This window comes from Prionailurus bengalensis, chromosome B1 (genome assembly GCF_016509475.1).
Source record: "Prionailurus bengalensis isolate Pbe53 chromosome B1, Fcat_Pben_1.1_paternal_pri, whole genome shotgun sequence".
Taxonomy (NCBI): Eukaryota; Metazoa; Chordata; class Mammalia; order Carnivora; family Felidae; genus Prionailurus; species Prionailurus bengalensis.
Genome location: NC_057344.1, coordinates 138679339 through 138700911, shown reverse-complemented (window position 1 = coordinate 138700911; position 21573 = coordinate 138679339). Strand labels below are relative to the sequence as shown.

The 21573-nt window shown below is 37.2% G+C and overlaps 1 pseudogene; it reads left to right on the top strand.

Moving 5' to 3' along the window:
* Window positions 1–11426: 11426 nt before the first annotated feature.
* Window positions 11427–12146, top strand: LOC122478729 (annotated as a pseudogene).
* Window positions 12147–21573: the final 9427 nt, after the last annotated feature.

Below are 21573 nucleotides of genomic sequence, written 5' to 3'. Positions count from 1 at the left end.
GAACAAACTGATGGTTACCAGGGAGAGAGAGGGTACAGGGGTTAAACAGGTGATGGGGAGTAAGGAGTGCACTTGTTGTCATGAGCACTGGGGTGTTGTAGGGAAGTGCTGAACCATTATATAATATGCCTGAAAGTAATATTACGCTGTATGTTAACTAACTAGAATTTATTTTATTTTTCATTTTATTTAAAAAATTTTTTTATTTATTTTGAGAGAGAAAGAGAGCAGGGAGGGGCAGAAAGAGAGGCAGAGAGAATCTCAAGCAGGCTCTGCACTGCCAGCACAGAGCCCGATACGGGGCTCGAATCTACCAATCGTGAGGTCATGACCTGAGCGGGAATCAAGAGTTGGACACTTAACCAACTGAGCCACCCAGGTGCCCCTAACTAACTGGGATTTAAATTTAACTCAGAAAAAAGAAAATTCCAGTTAAAAAAAAAGAAAATATTGGTAGCATACAAGGATAAAAAATATAAAGAGTATGGATTTTTCCCTTTTTTCTTGTTTTTTATTTGTATTATTATTAATATTAGTCTTTGCTATTTGTGCAGGAAAAAGCTTTCACATAGTTTAAGGAAATTTTGAAAAATACAAAACAAACTAAATTATTTCCAGTTTGTCTTCCTTTTTGTAAGGTGAAGGAACAAATTTTTGTGTTACCTGATGAACATTCCAAGAACCCTCAAAATATTTTAAGCACAAAAGACATCTTAATATTTTTACTATTCCTTTGTGGGGGGGGGGGTAGGCAGAGGGAGAGGAAGAGAGAATCTTAAGACTCTGTGCCCAACTTGGAGCTTGACTTGGGGCTCAATCTCTCGACCGTGATGAGATCATGAGATCATGACCTGAGCCAAAATCAATAGTTGGATGCTTAACCCACTTAGTCACCCAGGTTCCCCAGTATTTTTACTATTCTGAATATACAGTTTAATACGGTAAAGAAAAGATCAAGAAGAATTATCAGAGGTGGCAATATATGAACAGAAGTCATAATTCCTAAAACTCAAGATATACTTATTATAAATACTTAAAAGCCACAGCAATAAAGAACAGCGAGTGCTAGGAATTTATTTTTTTTATTGTTAAAAAATTTTTTTACTGTTTATTTATTTTTGAGAGTGAGAGAGAGAAACAGAGTGTGACTGGGGAAGGGGCAGAGGGAGACACAGAATCTGTGGCAGGATCCAGGCTCTGAGCTGTCAGCACAGAGCCTGATGCAGCACTCGAACTCAAGTACCGTGAGATCATGACCCGAGCTGAAGTCAGACGCTTAACAACTGAGCTACCCAGGCGCGCAGGAACTTAATTTAAAAGTAAAGTATTTTTGGTCAAAATTATTCAAGAGCATTCCAGAAGTCCAAAGAATTAGTAGGATATTTTGGTGATTAAAAAGAACATCTGATATCTATGCACGTATTAACTTGGTCATTTTCCGAAAAGAAAATCCAAATTCTAGTTTGACTCTTTTTTAAAAAAGAATATATCCAAAAAATAATAAAAATAAAAATAATGTTTTAAACAATATATCCATATTTATTGAAGCTTTGTTTACAATAGCCAAGATATGGAAGCAACCTAGTGTCTGATAGATGTGTGTATACATACAATGAAATATTGCTCAGCCATTAAAAGAATGAGATTTTTACAAAATTTTTAGTGATTAAATTTGTTTCCCACATACAAAACAAAATGTGTGCAGTGGTTACTTGTTTTTGTTTTGTTTTGTTTTTAATTTTTTTTTCCCAACGTTTATTTATTTTTGGGGGGGACAGAGAGAGACAGAGCATGAACGGGGGAGGGGCAGAGAGAGAGGGAGACACAGAATCGGAAACAGGCTCCAGGCTCTGAGCCATCAGCCCAGAGCCTGACTCGGGGCTTGAACTCACGGACCACGAGATCGTGACCTGGCTGAAGTCGGACGCTTAACCAACTGCGCCACCCAGGTGCCCCTGTTTTGTTTTAAAGAATGAGACCTTGCTATTTGCAATAACATGGATGGACCTAGAGGGTATTATGCTGCATGAAATAAGTAAGATAGAGAAAGGCAAATACCATATGATTTCACTCAGATGTGGAATCTAAAAAACAAAATGAACAAACAAAAAAGGCAGAAACAGCCTACAAATACAGAGAACAAACTAATGGTTGCCAGAGAGAAAGAGGGTGGGGAAATGTGCAAAATGGGTGAAGGGGAGTAGGAGATACAGGCTTCCGGTTACGGAATGAAGAGAGCATAGGGAATACAGTCAATAGTATTGCAATGTGTTGTATATGGTGACAGATGGTAGCTTTACTTGTTGTAAGCATAGTATAGTATATAGACTTGTCCAATCACTATGTTGTACACCTGAAACTCATGTTTTAACATTGTATGTCAACTATAATTAAAAAAAAAAAAGATTGGAAAAAAAAGAAAAATAGAAAGATTATCATCCATGTAACAATTTGTAGTAAAGAAATTGTAGCAAGATGGCATCACAGGAAGTTCTTGAACTCACTTCTTCCATAGACACACGAAGTCTACAGATACGTATGAAATAATTCCCCCTGAAAAGGACTTGAAAACTAGCTAAATAGCTCCTTTACAACAGATAGTAAAAAGGCCACATTGAGAGGGAGTAAGAGAGGGAGTCTTGCCAAAAGCCTCAACCCCCACAGTAGGGACGGATCTCACAAACCTGGAGATTCGGAGAAGGAGTTTATGTCCTATGTCAGGCACCCCAAACCTTGAAACCTGCAATAGAGAGAAAAATCCCCAATATGTCTGGCTTTGAAAACCAACAGGGTTCATATCCAGGAGACTCAAATATATGGAACTGAGATACTTCTCTTACAGGGCTTGTGCACAAACTCACCTGACCCAAGGATAAACACTAAAGCAGTAGTGTGAAAAGCACCTAGACTATATGTGAAGGAGATTCATTTGCTAATCTTAAAGCATCTGCCAGAGGGGCAGAATTCTGTTGGGACTCTCTCTGGGGACTTACGTGCTGACAGGCACCATTTTTGTGCTCTCTATCTTGATAGTGCTTGTGGTCATGCCTCAGCCGTGTGCTCTTCCAGGCGCCTGTGAAAACTGGCAGGCACATGCAATCCACACGGGGATGTTCCTTGATCACCTAGCTCTGGTGGCTGTGGTTGGGGACAGGGCATGCATTCCTGGATCCCACAGGACTATAATAATCAAAGACAGTTCTTGACAGGATGTCACCCGTGGGGTATTACACAGACAGCAGACTGAAACACATCCCCAGCATCCCTGTAAAAAAGGCCTATTTATGGGCTGCCTGGCTGGCTCAATCAGTGGAATACTCAACTCTTGTTCTTAGGGTTGTGAGTTCAAGCCCCACATTGGGTTAGAAATTACTTTATTTTTTTTTTTAATTTTTTTCAACGTTTATTTTTATTTTTGGGACAGAGAGAGACAGAGCATGAACGGGGGAGGGGCAGAGAGAGAGGGAGACACAGAATCGGAAACAGGCTCCAGGCTCTGAGCCATCAGCCCAGAGCCTGACACGGGGCTCGAACCCACGGACCGCGAGATCGTGACCTGGCTGAAGTCGGACGCTTAACCGACTGTGCCACCCAGGCGCCCCAGAAATTACTTTAAAAAATAAAAGAACTTTTATTAAGAACTAAAAGGAGAAATCAAAAAATATTTTGAGACAAATGAAAATGGAAATGTAACTTACCAAATACAAAGGCTCATAAGAGGGGCACCTGAGTGGCCTAGTCAGTTAAGTGTCCAACTTCGACTCAGGTCATGATCTCCTGGTTCAGGGGTTCAAGCCCCATGTCAGGCTCTGTGCCAACAGCTCAAAACCTGAAGCCTGCTTCAGATTCTGTGTCTCCCTCACTCTGCCCCTCCCCCGTTCAAGCTCTGTTTCTCAAAAATAGGCATTAAAATTTTTTTAATTTAAAATTTTTAAAAAAGCTCATAAGAAGCCACTGTGAACAATTTTACTAGCCTACTATCTTCCATCCTACACAAAAATTAACTCAAATTGGATTAAAGGCATGAATATACAATCTAAAACCATAAAATGTCTAGGAAAAAAAAGAAAACAGGCAGTAAACTCCTTGAAATTGGCCTTGGCAATGATTTTGGATCTCACACCAAAATCAAAGGCAACAAAAGAAAAAATAAACAAGTAGAACTACATCAAACTGAAAAGCTTCTGCACAGCAAACAAAACCATGAGCAAAATGAAATGGTGACCTACTGAATGGGAGAAAATATTTGCAAATCATCTATCTGATAAGGGGCTAATATTCAAAATATATAAAGAAGTCATATAACTCAATAGCCAAAAAAAAAAAAAAAAGCAATCTGATTAAAAAATGTGCAGAGGATCAGAATAGACATTTTGCCAAGGAAGACACATAGATGGCCAACAGACACATTAAAGGATGCTCAATGTCACTAATCATCAGAGAAATGTATATCAAAATTACAATAAGATATCACCTCACACCTGTTAGAATGACCATTATTAAAAAGACAAGAGGGGCGCCTGGCTGGCTCAGTCAGTAGAGCATGTGAGACTTGATCTTGGGGTCATGAATTCAAACCCCACATTCGGTGTAGAGATTACTTTAAAAAATAAATTAAAATAAATAAAAATTAAATTTTAAAAAAGTTGCTGTTGAAGCACTAATTTTTTAAAAATGGGGGCTCCTGGCTGGCCCAGTCATTGGAGTATGTGACTCTTGATCTCCGTGTCGTGAGTTCAAACCCCACATTGGCCACAGAGCTTACTTAAAAATAAAAAGGAAAAAAGAGAGAGAAAAGACAAGAAATAACAAGTATTGGTGAGAATGTGGAGAAGAGGGAACACTTGTGCACTGTGGGTGGCAATGTAAACTGCTGCAGCAGAACAATATGGAGGTTTATCAAAAAATTAAAAACAGGGGCACCTGAGTGGCTTGGTGTGTTAGGCGTTCAACTTCAGTTCAGGTCATGATGTCAGGGTTCGTGAGTTTGAACCCTGCGTAGGGCTCTGTGCTGAGTTAGTGGGGCTGGATCCCACTAACCCTGAGGTCATGAACTGAGCCAAAATCAAGAGTTGAACATTTAACCAGCTGAGTCCCCTAGCCCCACACATTACTATTTTTTTTTGTTTTACATTTATTTATTTTTGAGAGACAGAGTGAGACAGAGCATGAGCAGAGGAGGGGCAGAGAGAGAATCTGAAGCAGGCTCCAGGCTCTGAGCAAGCATTTAGCACAAAGCTCCAGGTACTGAGCAAGCATTCAGCACAGAGCCTGATGCAGGGCTCAAACCTACGAATTGTGAGATTATGACCTGAGCCAAAGTCAGACACTTAACCAACTGAGCCACCCAGGCACCCCACACATTACTACCTTTAACCAAAGTAGCCAACTTTTGTTTTGTCCCAACATAGAGAAGCCTAGAAGACAGTAAACTAAGAAATATCTACCTAATTTTTGAGCACACATTTTAGATAATCTTTACAAATTTTAAGCTGATAAAACAAACCCAGGGATGCCTGACTAGCTCATTTGGTGGAGGATGTGACTCTTGATCTTTGAGTTTGAGCCTCATATTGGATATAGAGATTACTTAAAAATTAAAAAAAAAAATCTTTAGGGCACATACACCCCAATATTTATAGCAGCGCTATCAACAATAGCCAAATTATGGAAAGAGCCCAAATGTCCATCGACTGATGAATGGATAAAGAAGGTGTAGTATATATACACAATGGAATACTACGTGGCAATGAAAAAGAATGAAATCTTGCCATTTGCAACAATGTGGATGGAACTAGAGTGTATTATGCTAAGCGAAGTAAGTCAGAGAAAGACAAGTATCATATGATTTCACTCGTATGTGGAATTTAAGAAACACAACAAATGAACATAGGGGAAGAGAAAGAAAAATAAGATGAAAAGAGAGTGAGAAGCAACCATAAAAGACTCTTAAATATAGAGAATAAACTGAGGGTTGCTGGAGGGGAGGTAGGTGGGGGGGGGGGATGAGTTAAATGGATCATGGGCATTAAGGAGAGCACTTTTTGGGATGCACACTGGGTGTTATAGGCAAGTGATGAATCACTAAATTCTACTCCTGAAACCATGACTACACCATATGTTAACTAACTTGAATTTAAATTAAAAAAATTAAAAAAAAAATTTTTAAATAAAAACCATTTTATATTTTTAATCTTAAACAATTATTAGAAAGGATAACTTACTTAACTTATAAGATCAATATAAAAATTTATATAAATTAAAGCATGAGAATTTTAATTTTAGTCCTATAAAAGTTAAAATATAGTGTTAGCATTAATTTTATACAATAAAACACAGTTTACTTTTTCTTTCTTTTAGAGATGTTTGATTATTTACATGGACTAGGTATTCCTAAACTGTGTAGATGGCAACAGAATGATTTTTTTTCTAGTCAATCCACCTTTAAAATTTCTCAAGTGAGGGGAAGAGGGAGAGGACAGAAGGGGGAAAAAGTGAGTGGGAACAAGCTTTAGACAAATACAAAATTATCATTGGAGAAAGGCTAATAATCTTTCTGTTGCAAGGTGAGAAAAAAGTTTAGATTTAGAAAAACTCATTTCAACACACACACACACACACACACACACACACGAGTCGTTAACAACTGGTTTAAACAGTAACTTGGGCTCTTGGCAATTTTATCAAGTCAAAGAGTAAGAATGGAAATGAAGGATGTTTATGGAAGGAGGGAGTCTTCCTTAAAAGAAATCTCTTTTAGACAGATAAGATAGACAGTCCCAGGGTACCTGGGGGGCTCATTTGGTTAAGCTTCTTGCTTTTGGCTCAGGTCATGATCCCAGAGTGGAGCACTGTGTTGGGCTCCATGCTGAGCATGGAGATTGAGATTCTCTCTCTCTCCCTCACTCTGCCCCTCTCCCTAGCTTGGGCTCCAAAGAAAGAAAGAAAGAAAGAAAGAAAGAAAGAAAGAAAGAAAGAAAAGTAAAGAAACAAAGAAAGAAAAAAACAAAGAAACAAAGAAACAAAGAAACAAAGAAAAAAGAAAAGGTAGACAATCCCCTCACAAGAGGTTCTTTCCCCTTTTCGTTCTAAGGCATCTCCAAAATGAAAAATATAATTTATGTCAAAAATCTTCAGAGTAGCCACTACAACTCCAAACCATCCTCTGTGAAGTTATGTCAGCGAGCAGTGCAAATTCATTAGTAGGCAACCCATTAGAAGTTGGTTGACAGCTGGTCAAAAATAAAAGCATCACAGAGTTTTGGACCCTAACCCCAAGGATAAGTTGCCCTGCCTATTTACTCAAGAAATCAGCATGACCCTGAAGCGACAGAGAGATCATAAAAGTCCAGATACAGCACAAAATCCATGCAATCAAGGACAGAGAGCCCTCGAGCAGGGGTAACTCAAATGGTCTCAGATGTGCATGTTCTTACTGAATGGAGGTCCGAGTCATAGCAGGAGGGTCTTAGCCATCCGTGGTAGTAATTGTTCTGGCCCAATCAGCCAAAGACCATCTGGGACAAACCTGTAGTCAAACAAAGTGAGATTCACTCATTTGTTGCAATGAGAGACACTGCACATGGAGAAACTATGGGATGTCCCACTAAACAAAGGAGAAGATGAGTTATAGGACTTGGGGGAAGAGTGACATTTAGGCGAAATTTAAATGAAGTAGTGTTTTATTAGGATCAAAGCAAAGCAAGGTCATATATAAAGGAGGCAAGGTCAGATCTGGACTGCAAAATTGAACAGGCACCTGTTTCTTTGAAAACTGCAAAGTTGAAGTAAGGGTGGAATATTGTCTTCAGAAACCTCTTCTCTGAAGTTCCACACCTGGACTGCAAATCAGTTTTGCTTCTGTGGGCCTTAGATTCTCTGAGAAAGAGTGGGATATTTCATTCTTCTTGATGTTATTTCAAACAGCAAAGTTTCTAGTCTATGATTTCAAGCATCAAGTCACTCAACATAGGGGGCTGTTTTGATACTTTACCACTGCACCATGTCTCTGGGGGGAACATTATTATTCCTTGTTAAATTTGTGCTAACTTTATCTGTATCTGTCCTCCTAGACTGACACATAGCAGGGCATATTTTTACTTCGCCAGCTCCAGCCAATTTAATACTTTCTCAAGTTTAAAGCCTGCCAAAAAGTGATGCTCTTTCTAACACTATTCAGGACAGAAAAAAAAAATAGGATTGAGATATTATAAATCAATTCTTACTGGTTGAATATACTTAAGGGGTATATACTGGTATATAGATGATCTTTTTTTTAAGTTTATTTATTTATTTTGAGGAAGAGAGAGTGTGGGTCTACAGGGGAAAGGCAGAGAGAGAGGGAGAGAGAATCACAAGTCGGTTCCACGCTGTCAGCACAGAGCCTGACATGGGGCTCTATCCCACAAACCATGAGATCATGGCCTGAGCTGAAATCAAGAGTTGGAGGCTCAACCAACTGAGCCACCCAGATGCCACTAGAGCATCTTGATAAACTTTTCCATAAGGATCCAAGCTAGGGAAAACAACTCTGAATACAAAACTGCAATGTTGCACACATAAAAGGGCACAGGTTTCTACACATTCACGTTTGAAATCCTGGCTGTAAAAGGATGAGACATTGGACAAATTAGATGCCTTTGCCGAAGTTTTCATCAACTTGTACTCAGCAAGTTACTTCACACTCTAAGCTGGATTTCTCTCATCAGGTTAGTGTGAGAGTTAAATAGGTTAACAGCTAAATATATCTATCATTGTTCTTTGAAATGTAAAAGAAAGTGTGGAGGAGGGGACCCTAGAATTACAGATGTATTCCTCCTAGCAGATGGGGGGTGGGGAGAGAAATAATTGTAGCTTGCACAGGGGGAGCAGGGGTCTAAAACGATAGTCTCTATGGTGTGTTGTCTTTTCTAAAATGATCTTTTTCACATTAAAACATTTTTTAAATGTTTATCTATTTTTGAGAGAGAGGGAGACTGAGCACGAGCAAGGGAGGGGCAGGGAGGGAGAAACAGAAACTGAAGCAGGCTCCAGACTCTGAGCTGTCAGCACAGAGCCCGACGCAGGGTTCGACCTGGGGCTCGAACTCACAGACTGTGAGATCATGACCTGAGCCAGAGTCAAATGCTTAACTGATTGAGCCACCCAGGCATCCCGATCTTTTTCATATTAAAACATTTTTAAAGTTAGGTTACAGGTTAAAGGCTGTATATACGTTTAATACAGTATTTCTTAATTTCAACATGTTTGGATTTCTTAATGACTGTTATTTTCTTTTAATTTTATTGCATTGACGTTAGTGAAACTGGCCTGATTTCTGTGTTTTGAATTGTGTTTGGTTCATAAAGGTTCAAAACCAGTATATCTTCCTTGCGTTTTATACTTTTATTAATATGAGATATTTCACATTACCTTCTTTGCTTTTTACCTTGAATTCACTTTTCCCTTATACCAGTATTGTTAGTATATTGTTGTAATGCTGTATATTTCCTGATGTCAACATATATTTTTTAAGTTTACTTATTTATTTGAGAAATAGAGCGAGAGATCACAAGCAGGGGAGTGCAGAGAGAAAAGGGAGAGAGACAGAATCCCAAGCAGGCTCTGCATTGTCAGCGTGAAGCCCCCCATGGGGCTGAACCCAGGAACCCACAAGATCATGACTTGAGCCAAAGCCAAGAGTTAGACCTTTAACTGACTGAGCCACCCAGGCGCACCCCCCCCCCACCAATGTCACAATTTTTAACCTTCTTGCATCATTTTCTTTTGGATATATCTCTTATAAATGGCATCTAACGTGTCTTTATTTTACCCATTCTGTCTTATATCATTTGAATTTAATTCATCCATGCCATGGTTTCTGTTATGTTTGGATTTACTTACTCCAGCCACCTGAATTTGTGCCTTGAATTTATCATTTTTTCTTCTAAGTATATTATCTTTCTTTTTAACTTTCTTTCTTTCCAACTATGTCAGATAAACTCTAAGGTGGCAAACACCCCATTATCCCCTCTTCCTCATATGCACGCTTTTTTGTTAATGATCTACCCTTGACTGTGGATGGGATTTCTTAATTGCTTCTAATGAACAGAATACGGCAAAGGTGGTGAGATATCACCCCATGATTACCTTACCTTGCATAAGACTCTGTTTTGCTATCTGACTCACTCCAGAGACTCTTCATATGGGCTTAATGAATCTGAATGGATCATTTAGACAAAGCTTATCCTGGATTGGATATTTAATAATTTTCTTTCCCACTAAAGAAGAGGGAGGGCAGATTAATTTTAGGTTAAAAAAATTGTGGTTGAGTGCCTGGCTAGCTCAGTTGGAAAAGCATGTATGTGACTCTTGATCTTGGAGTTGTCAGTTCAAGCTCCATGGTGGGTGTGGAGATTACTTAAAAGTAAAATCTTAAAAAAAAAATCCCAAACAAACGCACAGTTGTGTTGTGCCCTACAGTGTTGTTTTATTGGTGGGAAATTGGCCAGACTCCAATATACATCAGTGGGGGTAACAGATGCATTATGGTACAGCCTTATGATGATTTATTACATAGCCATGAATTCTTATTTGGAACAAACAAATCACAGAATCCCAGAATATCAGGATTGACTAGAATGTCATATTTCCACTGAATAAAAGGTCCAGTGTAAGAGGAAAACAAAAAAACAACTTTTGTTTTTTACCCTGTACATCTGAATTGTAGTAGTAAATAAAATTTTGAAGTTATTTCACAAGGCTGTCATCAGGAAATGAAGACAAAAGAAAAAAATCAACAAATAAAAATAATATTTTTAACCCATTCACGCCCCAATCTAATATGAAATTAAGAGTTTGGGTTTTTTTTAACGTTTATTTATTTTTGAGACAGAGAGAGACAGAGCATGAACAGGGGAGGGTCAGAAAGAGGGAGACACAGAATCTGAAACAGGCTCCAGGCTCTGAGCTGTGAACACAGAGCCCGACGCGGGGCTTGAACTCAGGGACTGCGAGATCATGACCTGAGCTGAAGTCGGCCGCTTAACCAACTGAGCCACCAGGCGCCCCGAAATTAAGAGTTTTTATACCATCTATAGACCAACTTCCCTGATGAACATGGATGCAAAAAATCTTCAACAAGATACTAGCCAACTGGATCCAACAACACATTAAAAAAGATTATTCACCAGGACCAAGTGGGATTTATACCTGGGATACAGGGCTGGTTCAATATCCGCAAAACAATCAGTGTGATTCATCACATCAATAGAAGAAAGGACAAGAACCAAATGATCCTCTCAATAAATGCAGAGAAAGCATTTGACAAAATACAGCATCCTTTCTTGATAAAAACTCTTAAGAAAGTAGGGATAGAAGGATCATACCTTGAGATCATAACAGCCATATATGAAGACCCTCATTACCTCAGTGGGTAATGAGGAGACTTAGCTCCTCATTACCAACCAACCATGAGCTCCCAGATTCCTCAGAATTATTCCACCGAGGTGGAGGCCGCCATCAACCGCCTGGTCAACATGCATCTGCGGGCCTCCTACACCTACCTCTCTCTGGGCTTCTATTTCGACCGTGACGATGTGGCTCCGGAGGGCGTGGGCCACTTCCACGAGTTGGCTGAGGAGAAGCGGGAGGGCGCCGGAGCGCCTCTTGAAGATGCAAAACCAGCGCATCGGCGGCGCCCTCTTCCTGGACATGCAGAAGCCCTCCCAAGATGAGTGGGGTAAAACCCTGGACGCCATGGAAGCCGCCCTGCTTCTGGAGAAGAACTTGAACCAGGGCCTTTTGGATCTGCATGCCCTGGGTTCTGCCCGTGCAGACCCCCATCTCTGTGACTTCCTGGAGAATCACTTTCTAGATGAGGAGGTGAAACTCATTAAGAAGATGGGCGACCATCTGACTAATCTCCGCAGGCTGTCCGGCCCCCAGGCCAACCTGGGCGAGTATCTCTTCGAAAGTCTCACCCTCAAGCACGACTAGAAGTCTCTGGAGCCCAGCAGCCTTTGAGAGGGTCCCTCTGGCATTCCCCGCAGATGTCAGGGCTTGTGCCTGAGTCTCTCCTTGCAGCCACTAGGCAGCTTTTTAACCAACCTAGAGCCCTCTCCCAAGCCATGGACCAAATGAAAACAATAAAGCTTTTTTGCAGCAAACAAACAAACAAACAAACAAAAAGACCCAATGTTATTATCCTCAGTGGGGAAAAACTGACAGCTTTCCCCCTAAGGTCAGGGACAAGACAGGGATGTCCACTCTCACCACTGTTATTCAACATAGTATTGGAAGTCTTAGCCTCAGCCATCACACAACACAAAGAAATAAAAGGCATCCAAATTGTCCAGGAGGAGGTCAAACTTTCATTCTTCGCAGATGATGTGATAGTCTATATGAAAAACCCAAAAGATTCCATCCAAAAACTACCAGAACTAATCCATGAATTCAGCAAAGTCGCAGGATATAAAATAAATGCACAGAAACTGGTTGCATTCCTATACACCAACAATGAAGTGACAGAAAGAGAAATCAAGGAATCGATCCCATTTACAATTGCACCAAAAACCATAAAATACCTAGGAATAAATCTAACCAAAGAAGTGAAAAATCTATACAATGAAAACTATAGAAAGCTTATGAAAGAAATTGAAGACACAAAAAAATGGAAAAAGATTCCATGCTCCTGGATAGGAAGAACAAATATTGTTAAAATGTCGACATTATCCAAAGCAATCTACATATTCAGTGCAATCCCTATCAAGATAACACCAGCATTCTTCACAGAGCTAGAACAAACAATCCTAAAATTTGTATGGAACCAGAAAAGACCCTGAATAGCCAAAGCAATCTTGAAAAAGAAAACCAAAGCGGGAGGCATCACAATCCCAGACTTCAAGCTATACTTCAAAGCTGTAATCTTCAAGACAGTATGGTACTGGCACAAGAACAGACACTCAGGTCAATGGAACAGAATAGAGTATCCAGAAATGGACCCACAAACATATGGCCAAATAATCTTTGACAAAGCAGGAAAGAATATTCAGTGGAATAAAGACAGTCTCTTCAGCAAGTGGTGCTGGAAAAACTGGACAGAGACATGTAGAAGAATGAAACTAGACCACTTTCTTACACCATTCACAAAAATAAACTCAAAATGAATGAAAGACCTAAACATGAGACAGGAAGCCATCAAAATCCTCAAGGAGAAAACAGGCAAAAACCTCTTTGATCTTGGCCACAGCAACTTCTTACTCAACACGTCTCCAGAGGCAAGGGAAACAAAAGCAAAAATGAACTACTGGGACGTCAAGATAAAAAGCTTCTGCACAGTGAAGGAGACAATCAGCAAAACTAAAAGACAACTGATGGAATGGAAGAAGATATTTGCAAACGACATATCAAATAAAGGGTTAGTATCCAAAATCTAAAGAACTTATCAAACTCAACACCCAAAAAGCAAATAATCCAGTGAAAAAATGGGCCAAAGACATGAATAGACACTTCTCCAAAGAAGACATCCAGATGGCCAACTGACACATGAAAAAATGCTCAACATCACTCATCATCAGGGAAATACAAATCAAAACCACAATGAGATACCACCTCACACCTGTCAGAATGTCTAACATTAACAATTCAGGCAATACAGATGTTGGCGAGGATGCAAAGAGGATCTCTTTTGCACTGCTGGGATGGGAATACAAACTGGTGCAGCCAATATGGGAAACAGTCTGGAGGTTCTTTAAAAAATTAAAAATAGAACTACTGTATGCCCCAGCAATTGCACTGCTAGGTATTTATCCAAAGGATACAGATATGCTGTTCCGAAGGGGCACATGCGCCCCAATGTTTATAGCAGCACTATCAACAATAGCCAAAGTATGGAAAGAGCTCAAATGTCCATTGATGGATGAATGGATAAAGAAGATGTGGGGTGAGTGTATATATATATATATACACATTGTGTATATATATATATATACATTGTATATATACATTGTGTACATATTATATACATTGTGTATATATACATATATATATATACAATGTATATATACACAATGTATATATATACATATACAAAGATAAAGAAGATGTAGGGTATATATATGTATATATATATATATAGTGTATATATATATATATTGTGTATATATATATATACACATTGTATACATACAAATGTATGTATATATACACAATGTATATATATATACACAAATATATATAATGGAGTATTACTCGGCAATCAAAAAGAATGAAGTCTTGCCATTTGCAACTAAAGGGTATTATGCTAAGTGAAATTAGTCAGAGAAAGACAAATATCATAAGACTTCACTCATATGAGGACTTTAAGATACAAAACAGGTGAACATAAAGGAAGGGAAGCAAAAGTAATATAAAAACAGGGAGGGGAACAAAAATAAGAGACTCTTAAATATGGAGAACAAACAGAGGTTTGCAGGACAGGTTGTGGGAGGGGGGATGGGCCAAATGGGCACTAAGGAATTTACTCCTGAAATAATTGTTGCACTATATGCTAACTTGGATGTAAATTTTAAAAACTAAATTAAATTTTAAAAAAGTTTTTATACCACTATTTTGAAATTAGAAAAATTTTTATCATATATTTTTTATTAAAAATATTTCAATAGAGGGACGCCTGGGTGGCTCAGTCGGTTGAGCGTCCGACTTCGCTCAGGTCACGTTCTCACGGTCCGTGAGTTCGAGCCCCGCATCAGGCTCTGTGCTGACAGCTCAGAGCCTGGAGCCTGCTTCAGATTCTGTGTCTCCCTCTCTCTCTGGCCCTCCCCCCGTTCATGCTCTGTCTCTTTCTGTCTCAAAAATAAATAAATGTTAAAAAAAAATTAAAAAAAATATTTCAATAGAATGTTAATTTGATCAATTATCAAATCTCTAGGTGAATATAAAGTAAATTTAAAATTTTAATTTCATATGTAGAGCAGTAAAAACATTTCTAATGTTTTTCATTTTCTTTTTATGTCTCTGAAATTATTTAATCAGAATCAATTCTTTATTTTGAAGATTCAGTCATGTTTTGCCCATGTCTAATTTTATCATTGAAGATTTTGCTACTAAAATTTCTTTTCTTTTCTTTTTTCTTCTCTTTTCTTTTCTTTTGTAAGTAAGCCCTACACCCAATGTGGAACTTGAACTCATGACTCTGAGATCAAGAGTTGCATATTCTATCAACTGAGCCAGCCAGGCACCCCACTATCATTTCTTTTTATGACCATAATGTCTACCAAATCACATTTTCCCAGCTCTAATATTCACATCTAAATTTTGTCAAAAAAAGATTTTGTTCTTCAAGTTTTAGTTAATAAAGTTTTTCCTTCTTTCAGTTGAAAGTTTTTAAAATAAAATTTTAAGTTTATTTATTTATTTTCAAGTGGGAAAGTGCAGAGAAAAAGAGAGAGAGATTCTTAAGCAGGCTCCCCAGTGTCAGCGCAGAGCCCCATGCAGGCCTCAAACCCACAAACCATGAGATCTTGAGCTGAGCTAAAATCAAGAGAAGTACCCTTAACTGACTGAACCATTCAGGTACCTTGAAAGTATTGTCTTTTAGTTCAATATTTCTAAGGTTTCCTGGGTCAATATGTAAAATTTTCCATGATATGAAAGGAGATGTGATTTTTAGAAATAAAATTTACATCATTAATTTCACCATATGCAGTTTTAGGTGAAATTATTTTTATTTTATGTCATTCATACCAGTAATATTCATTTTGGATTTAACAAAAGACTGATAATTTGTATTTTTCTCTTAGAAAATCCATGAGAAAATTACACACTTTTTGTGTGTAATTACTCAAGCTTCCTCCATTGTACTGGATGGTCTAATATTTGGCCAGTCTAATTTCTCCACATACTTAGGTCAGTTTCTATATGATGTAACAACTTTCCACACTATGGCTAATACAAAGAATAAATACTGGTATATGAAAATATTCTGAATGTCCAAAATGACAGAGTCAAAGTATCCTACTTCAGTAACACAATTATAAGGTGGATAATAAAATTTATTTTGCATTTTAGGAACTAACTAGTTCAGTCATATTAAGATATAATGAAAGCAAACTAAAAGGGCTTAAGCTAACATTGTTTCTCTCTTAAACTAGAAAAAACAAGTAAAGACCAATGTTGGCACACACACAAGAATAAAATGAATTAGTACAAATATGTTATAAGTAGCCCTGTAGATTATTCAGCCTTTTTGGAGAGCACAATAGATATACAGGTATACTACTTTGAGAAATGTACAAGAATTACTCAAATCCAAAGGAATAAAAAATATTATGCAAAGCTATTTATAGCCTCCTTCATACCAACTGAATTCTGAAAACCCCAAATTGTAACCATGATCTTATAAAAATGGTGGAATGTATACAAGAACACATACCTCTTTATGAACATTTACTTTTTCTTTAAAAAAATTTTTTTTAATGTTTATTTATTTTTGGCAAGAGTGGGAGAGACAGAGTGTGAGCAGGGAAGGTTCAGAGCAAGAGGGAGAGACAGAATCTGAAGCAGGCTCCAGGCTCTAAGCTGTCAGCACTGAGCCCAACATGGGGCTTGAACCCATAAACTGGGAGATCATGACCTGAGCTGAAGTTGGACGCTTAGCCGACTGAGCCACCCAGGTGCCCCTATTTTTTCACAGTGAAAATTCATTTACATTTCCCCACATTTACACTAACTCCTTTCCATTTCTTTTTGTATCTCAGTACTTTTCTCTGGGATTCACTTATTTTCTATATTTACTTAGGCTTTAACATTTCCTTTAGTGAAAACTTCCTCATGGTGAAGTGTTAATTTTTTTTCCAGAAAATATCTTAATTTCACCTCCAATCTTGAAAAAGGTTTGGCTGATAGAGAATTCTTGGTCACAGTTAGCCTATTTCAGCATAGTAAATATATCATTCCACTGTCGACTGACTTCCATACTTTCCACTCAGAAGTCATCTATAAGCCTTACTGCTGCTCCTTTGGAAATAATACTTCTCTCCCCAGTTGCTTGTTATTTTACTCCCTTATTTATAGTTTTTTCATATTTTTAAAGGAAAACTTCCAAGAATACACTAGACTAGAAATAATCATATAAAGGACTCATGTACCCATCACCTATTTACAAAAATTATCAGTGTTATTCCTATCTTTTTTTTTCTATGTTTTTCTTCTTATGCTGTAAATACCATATACCATACCATGTTAGCACAAATGTTTTTTGTATGTATCTCTAACAGGTAAGAACTTTCTAAAAAATAACTATGTACTATTGTGATGTCCGTATTTTAACTTAATGTGTTTTAAAACTGTCTTGTCATAGTTGATTGAATCTGTTTCAAATAAAGGCATATAATTTGTACTGGATGGATTTGTATTTTTTTAGTAATAACTTGAAGGAGATATAACTCATATAGTTAAAAAATTCATCTTTTTTAAATGTACAATTTAATGGTTTGCAGTTCACAGAGTTATGCAACCATCACCACTTTACAACTTTTTCTTCACCCAAAAAGAATCTCATACATAAAAGCAATAATTTTCTACATCTTCTTCTAGCCCCTGGGCAACTGTTAATCTTTTTTTGGTCTTTATGGATTTACATAAATGGAACCACATAGTATGCGACCTTTTGTGTCCAGCTACTTTCAGTTAGCATGATGTTTTCAAGTTTCATCCATGTCGTAGTATGTACTATGTGCTCTATGATATTTTACAGCCAAATAATATTCTATCATATGGATATACCACACTTTGTTTATCCATTCTTTAATTGATGAACATTTGGATTGTTTCTATTTTTTGGCTATTATGAATAATGTTACTATGAATACTTAAGTACCAGTTTTTGTGTGGACATGTTTACATTTTTTTTGGTATATATTTAAGAATGAAATTGCTGGGGGTGGGAGGGAGAGGAGGGTGGGTGATGGGTATTGAGGAGGGCACCTTTTGGGATGAGCACTGGGTGTTGTATGGAAACCAATTTGACAATAAATTTCATACATTGAAAAAAAAAGAATGAAATTGCTGGGCCCTATGATAATTCTACATGTAACTTTTTGAGGACTATGTCACATTGTTTTCCAAAGTTGCTCCTATTTCACATTCCAACCAATAATATATGAGGGTTCTAATTTCTCCATATTCTAACCAAAACTTGTTATTGTCTGGTTTTTTTATTTAGTTATCCTAGGGTGTGTGAAGCAGTATCTCATTGTGGTTTTGATATTTTCGTTTCCCTAATGACTAATGATGTTCAATATCTTTTCATGTACTTTTTGACCATTTGCATATCTTCTCTGGAGAAATGTTTATTTGGATGTTTTTGCACATTTAACAATTGGGTTTTTTTTTCTGAGTTGTAAGTGTTCCTTATATATTCTAGATACAAGTCTTTTTATCACATATATGTTTTTGCAATATGCTCTCCCATTCTATGTGCTGCCTTTTTACTTACTTGATGTTGTCCTTTGAAGTACATGTTTTTAATTTTGATGAAATCCACTTTATCTATTTTTTTTTGCATTTTTTCTTTCAGAAAGTGTTGCCTAAACACAAAGATTTACTCCTATGCCTCTACATTTTCTTCTAAGAATATTATAGTTTTAGCTATTGTATTTAGATGTTATATCTATCTGCAGTTAATGTTCGTATATGTTATGAAGTATGGGTCCAAATGCAATTTTTTTGCATGTTGATATCAAATTGCCCCAATACTGTTTGTTTAATTTTTAAAAAATGTTTTAGTTACTTTTGAGAGACAGAGAGACAGAGTGTGAGTGGGGTAGGGTCAGAGAGAGAGGGAGACACAGAATCAAAAGCAAGGTGCAGTCTTTGAGTTGTCAGCACAGAGCCTGATGCAGGGCTCAAACTTGTGAACCTCAAGGTCATGACCTGAGACAAAGTTGGACGGATGCTTAATATACTGAGCCACCCAGGCGCTCCAATGCTGTTTGTTTAAAATATTATGTTTCCTCCATTGAATTGTGTTGGTAACATTGTCAAAATTCAATTAATTATAAACATAATGATTTATTTCTGTACCCTCAACTCTATCTCATTGATCTATACATCTATCTTTATGCCAGTACAACACTGTCTTGATTAATATAGTAGGAAGTTTTTGAAGGAAGTTTTGTAGGAAGTTTTGAAATCAGGAAGGGTGAGTCCTCCAACTTTGTTCTTTTTTTCCCCTAAGATTGTTTGGCTATTCTGGGTCATGTAAATTTACACAAGAATTTTAAGGTTAGCTTGTCAATATCTGCAGAATATGCAGCTGAGGTTTTGATAGTGATTGCATTGAATCTATAGATCAAGTTAGGGAACACTGTCATTTTAACAACATTAAGCCTAGTCCCTGAGCACAGGATTTCCATTTAACAATGTCTTCTTTCATTTCTTTCAGCAATATTTTATAGTTAGATATTTACAAGTCTTACACTTATTTTGTTAAATATATTCCTAAGCCTTTCACTCTTTTTGATGCTATTATAAAAATTATTGTTTTCTTAATTTTATTTTTGGATTGTTCATTGCTAATGTATAGAAATAAAGCTGATTTTCGTGTATTTATCTTGTACCCTGCAACCTTGCTGAGCTCATTCATTACTTCCAATATTTTGTGGAGTCTTTAGGATTTTCTATATACAAGATTATGTCATCTGCAAATAGAGATCATTTTACTTCTTTTTCAATCTGGAAACCTTTTATTTTTCAATCTTGCCTAACCAGTTTGATTAGAAACTTCAGTACAATAGAAGCATCAAGAGTTGACATCTTTGTGTAGTTACTCATTTTAGGGAGAAAGCATTCAGTATTTTTGTTTTTGTTTTTGTTTTCTTTTTTGCATCCAGTCTTTCTTAAGCATGATATTAGCTGTGGCATTATCTAGATAGTTTTTATCAGGTTGAGGAAGTTCCCTTCTATATGTCTGCTCAGGCTGCCATAACAAAATATTACAAACTGGGTGATTTAAACAGTAGGCATTTATTTTCTCACAGTTGTGGAGGGTAGAAGTCCAAGATCAAGGTGCCAGCAGGGATGAATTCTGGTGAGGCATTTTTTACTGGCTTACATATGTCCTCCTTCTTGCTGTGTCCTAGCATGGCCTTTTCTGTGAATGTGTGTTGAGGAAGAGATTGATCTCAGGTGTTTCTTCCCTTTCATATAAGGATACCAGGTCTATCAGATTAGGATCATACCCTTATGACTTCATTTAACCTTAATTACCTCCTTAAAGGTCCTATTTCCAAATACAGTTGGGGGTTAGGGACTTAACATATGAATTTTAGCAAGGGAACACAATTTAGTTCATAACACTTTGTATTCCTAGTTTGTTGAATTTTTTTTTTTTTTATCATGGAAGGGCATTGGATTTTGTCAAATGCTTTTCTGCAACTGTTGAGGTTATCATATAGTTTTTGTTCTTTCGTATATTAATATGGTATGTTATGTGGCATTGATTTTTTAAATGTTAAGCCAACCTTGCATTCCTGGGATAAATTCCACTTGGTCATACTGTGTAATTGTTTTTGTATGTTGCTGGATTCTCTTTACTAGAATTTTCCTAGAATTCCTAGAATTTTTTTAAGACTTTAGGTGTATAAATATTCATAAGAGATATTAATCTGTAGTGTTCTTGTTATATCTTTGCCAGGTTTTGATATTAGGGTAATACTGGCCTCATAGAATAAGTCAGAAAGTGTTCTCTCCTCTTTTGTTTTTTGGAAGAGTTCATGAAGGATTGGTTTTAATTATTGGGGGGGGGCTGTCTGTTAATTCTTTAAACATTTTGGTAAAATTCACCAGTGAAGCATCAGGTTCTTCATAGAAAGTTTTTTTTTTAACTTAAAATTTTTATTTTTTAATTTTGTACATTTTATGTTTAAAAAAATTTTATTTGGGGGCACCTGGGTGGCTCAGTTGGTTAAGTGTCCAACTCTTAATTTCAGTTCAGGTCATGATCTCATGGCTCATGGGTTCAAGCCCTGTGTTGGGATCCACACTGACAGTGGAAAGCCTGCTTGAGATTCTCTCTCTCTCCCTCTCTCTCTGTCCCTCCCCTGCTCATGTGCTCTCTCTCTCAAAATAAATAAACTTAAAAAATACTTTCTTCAATTTTTTTTTAAGTTTTAAAGTAATCTCTATCCTCAATGTGGGCTTGAACTCACAACCCCAAGATCAAGAGTTGCATGCTCTACCAACTGAGCCAGCCAGGCACCCCTCTTCATGGAAAGTTTTAAAAAAAACTATTAATTCAATCTCTTGTTCAATTTGTCTATTTCTTCTTATATAGTTTCAGTAGTTCTTATCTTTCTAGGAATGTGTTCACTTCACCTGGGTAGCTAATTTGTTGGTATACAATTGTTCATTATATTCCCTTAAAGGGGAGTTACAACACCATAAAGTTCTGGGTCAGTCATTAAAAAAAAAAAAAAAAAAAAAAAAAAAAGAATCTTGGATTGTTGCAAGACTATTTCCAGAGACCTAAAAAAAAGTTGATTTTGACAGTTTTTTGCCACTGCCCTCATTGCTTTTATAGCGAAATGAAATTTT